Source organism: Acomys russatus, chromosome 1, assembly GCF_903995435.1.
Source record: "Acomys russatus chromosome 1, mAcoRus1.1, whole genome shotgun sequence".
NCBI lineage: Eukaryota > Metazoa > Chordata > Mammalia > Rodentia > Muridae > Acomys > Acomys russatus.
The window spans coordinates 67674095-67679874 of NC_067137.1; the positions used below are offsets into that span (position 1 = coordinate 67674095).

At 39.9% G+C, this 5780-nt stretch overlaps 1 long non-coding RNA gene across 1 annotated transcript; it reads right to left on the bottom strand.

Moving 5' to 3' along the window:
* Positions 1 to 3827: 3827 nt before the first annotated feature.
* On the bottom strand, positions 3828 to 5438 carry LOC127196245 (uncharacterized). Its single transcript, XR_007831462.1, has 3 exons — positions 5352 to 5438; positions 4799 to 5005; positions 3828 to 4326 (listed from the first exon to the last, which is right to left on the bottom strand). It is a non-coding gene; the product is annotated as an uncharacterized LOC127196245 (long non-coding RNA).
* Positions 5439 to 5780: the final 342 nt, after the last annotated feature.

Sequence of the window (5780 nt, forward strand, 5' to 3'; positions counted from 1 at the left end):
ACAAGACAAATGAGGCTAGCTCCCCACAAGCTTCTGTTTACACTAAACAGCTGACCTGAAGAAATAGTTGGCAAAATAATGTTTAGAAAGAAAAGCTAGGAGGGACATCCTCTTATCAAACACTAGATACCAAGACTCTAGCATCCAATTTGCATCTGCAGAAGATTGCACACCATTCAAAAGAGCAGGATGTAGAACCCAGAAATAAACCCTGGTATCCACAAGAATTTAATATGTGACCAAGGTGATGGTCCAACTCAAGTGTGTGAGAATACAAAGTTTTGTTTGTTTGTGGTATCTCTTTTCCAGTGCTCGGGATGAACCCAGGGCCCCATGCATTCCAAAAGCTCTCTACCACTAAGCTATATCCTGTGGATATAAGAGTATAGAAAATCAAGTTCTATTTATATGCTAAAATAATTTCAGGGGTTTAAAAATGTACACAAACCAAATAACTGGGATGGAGACGTAGCTCAGTGGTAGAGGACACATTCAACAAGTGCATGGCTCTAGGTTCAAACTTCTCTCCAAAAAGGAAAACAGAAAAAGATAAACACCCTCCAAAGTGTGTGTGTGTGTGTGTGTGCACGCATGTGTGCACATGTGTGTGTAAAGCTCTGTAATTCAGTCAATAAACATAAAAGCCACAAAAGCAAAGGTGTATTGAGATATACATGTTTCAAATAACGAAGACAGGAGAAACTGAGAAAAGCTATAACACGTCAACATATGAGTTCTTTCAAAATATAAGCAAAACATACACACACACAGACACACACATACATACACACACATGGAGAGAGAGAGAGAGAGAGAGAGAGAGAGAGAGAGAGAGAGAGAGAGAGAGAGAGAGAGAGAGAGTTGATTCACACACAGAAAATTAGAAGGCCTGAAAATTTGTGAGAGGACATTTAAACTCACTAGTCAGTCACTCAGAAAATATGGTACCAATAAGGTTTAAATCCCTCAGTCAAACAAGCATAAAAGAGAATAATTATCCTTTTTGTGTAGAAACAAAGGGTACTATCATTTTTACTGATGGAAACAATGATTTTTACAGTCCTTTTTGAAAAAAAATCTGGAAACATTTATCAAAATTAAGTATTCACATGCTTCTGACCTAGAACACACACTTTTGGAATCCACTTATGAAAATAAAAGCCTCAGTACACAAAGACACTTATCCAAGGTCAACCATGGCATTGTTTAATATGCCAGAAAACTGAAAACTAAGTCATGGTACGTACACACTATGAAAGAAATAGAAAATAAAGTTGCATTGTAATAGTTACCTTGAGGAGGTACTCATTCTCCTGAAGTATTTATTAGTAAAAAACAAAATATATAGGGAAAAGTATATTTATATAATCATCTTTTTTCAAAAATAATACTCTACAAAAAAACCCTTCTGCATAGGGGTATGTATGTATACCCTTAGTATACACCTGGAACTATGTATAGCTGGATTGACTATTCTTACAGACATGTGTTAATTTGATGCACAGGTGCTAATGGAAGCAGAAGAAGCAAGAAAGGAAATAAGAAGGGGGAGACATAAAAAGGAGGAAGAAAAATAGGCTATGCAAAGAAACATGACATCAATGAAAATAATTATATATTGTGCATGTGTATAAATAAGTTATAGATCTAATGAAAATGAAGCCTGTGTATTTAAAAAGAAAAGAAGGGGAATTACTTCAAATGGATGTTGAATGTAGCTACAGCTTTGTGTAGATTAAAAGGACAGCATGGCTGATCCAATTAGATGCTGGAGAGGACTTGGACTTGTCTACTGGTGGGTCCTTCCCAGCACATGGCATCAACGCGAGCAAAGCTTCGCAACATTGGCGAGGGATGCTGCCTTGGCTGTGGCCTTGTTGGCTATCCGGAGTAAAGCATATGAGCCTCTGTCAATAAGACTCATTCTACCCTAGTCTTCAGGGTCTTGCCAGACATAGTAAGCTCGACGGCCCCATGCTCTCCTCTGCTGAAAGCTATGCCCTTTGTTTGAGTCCCCCAAAAGGAAGATGGATTGATTAGAGCTCTATCAAGTAATAGTTTTAATAGTGATACTTCAATCTGGAGTTTCTTCTAAGGTGAGAAGTAAGTCTGTTAGAAAACTGTAATGGAAATGAATTACATTTCTATAGGAAGAAAAATGGCCATTTCACAACCAAATAGCTGTGAAGAAGCCACTGCAGCCCAGTCAATTAGTAGGTAGTCTTCCTGGAGCGCCTTGACGATTGCTTTGCTTTCCTCATGATCTTCATTAGCCCTGCAGACCTTTTGCAGCCGTTAGTCAGCCGCATTGCAAGGGAGGAGAAGAGCTCATGGTCCTTCGGTTTCCTCGGTCAGCTGTTGGCGCTAAAAGAACACTTGAACCCAGTACTTTCTATGCAGAGAGTAACCAACGACATGAGGAAAGTCATTTCTTCTCTCTACAGCTCAGTGTTTCCACAGATTCCCCAACATCAGATTTCAGAGAGACCTTTTATTTTGCTTAATATCACTTAAAGAATTTGCAATGCTGTGATTATTTAACTAGTTTCTGTCTCTCCCACTAACACATGATCTGCAGGTGGTTAGAGATCATATACTGTAACCCCAACACAGAGCATCTGGCACATACTCAAATTCAATAAAAATGTATGGTTTTAATAAATGAATATGTAAATGAGGGAAATAAGATCAAATATCCCATATCCTTCACAGTATATGAAACTAAATGCAAGAGGCTTCGATTTTTAAAATTTGGAGTTAATGATGTCCTTCTGCCCAACTATCATGTAGTAGACTCAGTACCTAATGGTGTGGTTGTGTGTGCTGAAAAAAACGGTTCAGAGGTTAAGAGCACTGATTCCTCTTCCAGAGGACCAGGGTTCAATTCCCAGCACTTAGATGGTGGCTAACAGCCATCTGTAATTCCAGTCCCAGGGAATCCTCCAAGGACAGGCATATATGCATACATACATACACCAACAGTCATAAAATAAAAATAAGTAAATCTTTAAAAAAAGAAAGAAAACAAACCCCCTTAGCTATGGTCCTGCATGTGTGAAAGCTACAGGATGCCATTTCGTTCATAGCTCTGCTCTCAGCAGAACTGCAATTCATACAAGCCAGTCTGTGGTATGGTAAAAGCATGTCCCCCCCTCCCCTCCCCTCCCCCACTCCTCCCTTTTTGTCTTTTCCTGGATCTTGAGATCCTAACACTATCAAAACATGAAAGAACTTGCGGTTGTTATTTGGTCCCGTGATTTCCAAACTGTATTCCAAACTGTGGAAACTGCTTTTCAAAAAGAAATTACACAGCGGCTCAGGATTTCTGTTTCTAAGTTCTATCCAAAAAAAATTGAGACAGCAGATAAAAGGGCAGGAAAGAGGAGAAAGTGGTGGACAAGGGAGCAAAGGAGGTGGCAGGGCGGAAGGAAGCGGGCTATAGCTGGGGCCTTGACCTCTTACGCTGCGTCTTTGCCACCCACCTTGGCCCCTCACCTGCGCAGCTGCGCCACAGTGTTCTAACTGCACCACAGTTCCCTCGAAAGGAGAAAATTTAGGACGTGACAACCCATCATATTCTCCTTAAATATTGCAAGCCCTTCCTGGCAGAACAAACAAACCTTCTTCTCCTCCTCTTCATTTCCTGTTACTAGGTTGTGTGTCTTCTCCTCACAGGTAATCTTACAGCAGTCAGATTGTCATTCACTCGGTCACCTCTCCTGAGAGTGAAATCACCATAAATTGATTTTGTTTGTGTGGCTTTATTTCAAGAAAATAGTTTTTTGAAAATACAAAAGGTCGCAAGCACTGATTTTTCAGTAACAAGAAGTTGAAGTTTTAACTAAAAGGAAAAATAATGAGATTTATAATTACACATTTAAATTTTGCTCGGGGGTATTTATAATGAAATGGGTGAATCAGAAGTGGGCATCATCACACACTAGCAACTGAAACAAAGATCTCATCCCAGTAGGGGGAGGATGCAGACGCAGTTAGGGACATAAGGCAAGGCTATATGTACCGAGGAGCAGTGGCAATGCTATTGATCTGAGATTGGCATGGTGACAACTGCTGTGCAGTTCTTCCTCTTCCCAATTAAGGTGTCTCTCTTGAGCTGATTGAAAGATGTTTGATAAGTATACTTTCTTCAAGATGGTTGTACTCAGTTGGGGGTCTTTTTATTAAACTGAAGTTTCATCATTAGCTGTGACTGGCACCAGCTGCTGTATAAATTCCATGTTGATATGGATCTCCACTGGTATTCCAAATACTGCAGGTGAGTCTCCAACTCCAACTCCTCAATCATGAAGTATGAATAATTAGCATCTGATAAATGCAGAATTGAAAGGACTCTCATTAGAAGCCACAGTACCAGGGACACGATTCCAATGCAGCTCCTCAAACACTGAACCAAATAGGACTCGATTTTCCTCTAAATTTCTCCAATTTCTATTTTTTCCTATACTTGATTATAATGGATCAGATACTTTGCCTTCCAAAAATAGATAAATAGATAAATAAATAAATAAATAACTGCCGAGTCCAAACTCTTATACATCCTAAATATTACCTGGCTGCTCTGACTCCAGATGGGAAACTAGGCATGTGTGGAGTGGGCCTGCATGAGTGTTGTCCTCGCTAAACAGTGTATAGCTACTTCTTTGAGCACAAGTGAGAAAAATTCCTATTATGTATCAAATTATCATTTCTGTGAGATTAAATATATATAATAAAAATAATTTTTAAATAATAGAGAAAATCTCTTTACAAATAATGTTGGATTTAGAAAAATACTCACCCTATGTTCAAAGTATGCTGAGCAGAACTTTACTTAAATGCAATTATGTCTCCAAAGATATATCATGTGGTTGCCAGGAATTGAACTCAGGACCTCTGGGAAGAGCAGTCAGTACTCTTAACTGCTGAGCCATCTCTCCAGCCCTCTGAAGATGCATCTTAAACCATACTTAAATTGAGATGTTGAAAAGCATTGAAGCAAATTATGCTGTGATAATAAAAAAACAGGACAGAGTTCAACTTCTGAGCCTTGATTTCTTTATCTGTAAAGTGCAGACAACGTTAGTGTTAGGTTCTCAGGGTACTTGAAGCCCTCACACAGTGTATGTATGGCGTGTCGCATGCCGATAGCATTGACCGTGTTTCTAGTTCTGAAAAACAAATGACCACAGCCTAGTGGTCAGAAACAACCAATACTGTCTCACAATTTCCATTAGTTCAGGATATTGTTCAGAGAAGCCTGAAGCTTCAGGCATCGTGAAGTCACAAACAAAGTGTCTCTCCAACTGTTAGGTCTTTGGCTTGACTGGGAAAGAGATCCCTTCGAAACTCACCCAGGCTCTTGTCAGAATTCACTGTGGCTCTCAAGGCAAGGATCCAGGCTTCTTACCTGCTAATGGCTGAGTCTGCTGGGCTGCCCCTCTATATGCACTTCCACAGCCTTGCTACTCATCAAGGCAGTAGCAAGTGAGTCTGCCAGAAAGACGTTCTTGCATTAGGTAACACGATCTTAGGAACACAGTCAGCATATCACTACCACCTTTACCATAGTCTGTAGCTACAAGTAAGCCGTAGGTCCTGTCCACACTCAAGGTGAGCACCAGGAAGCAGTGATCCCTGAAGGCTAACCTAGAGTCTGTGCACCACATATAGTAAATTAATAAGTAAGCCAATGTGTGAGCATATAAGTAAATAGTTGTGTGTGAGTGATGCACAAGCCCTTGAACAGCAAAAATACAGCTAAATGCAGAATAAATGAGGCT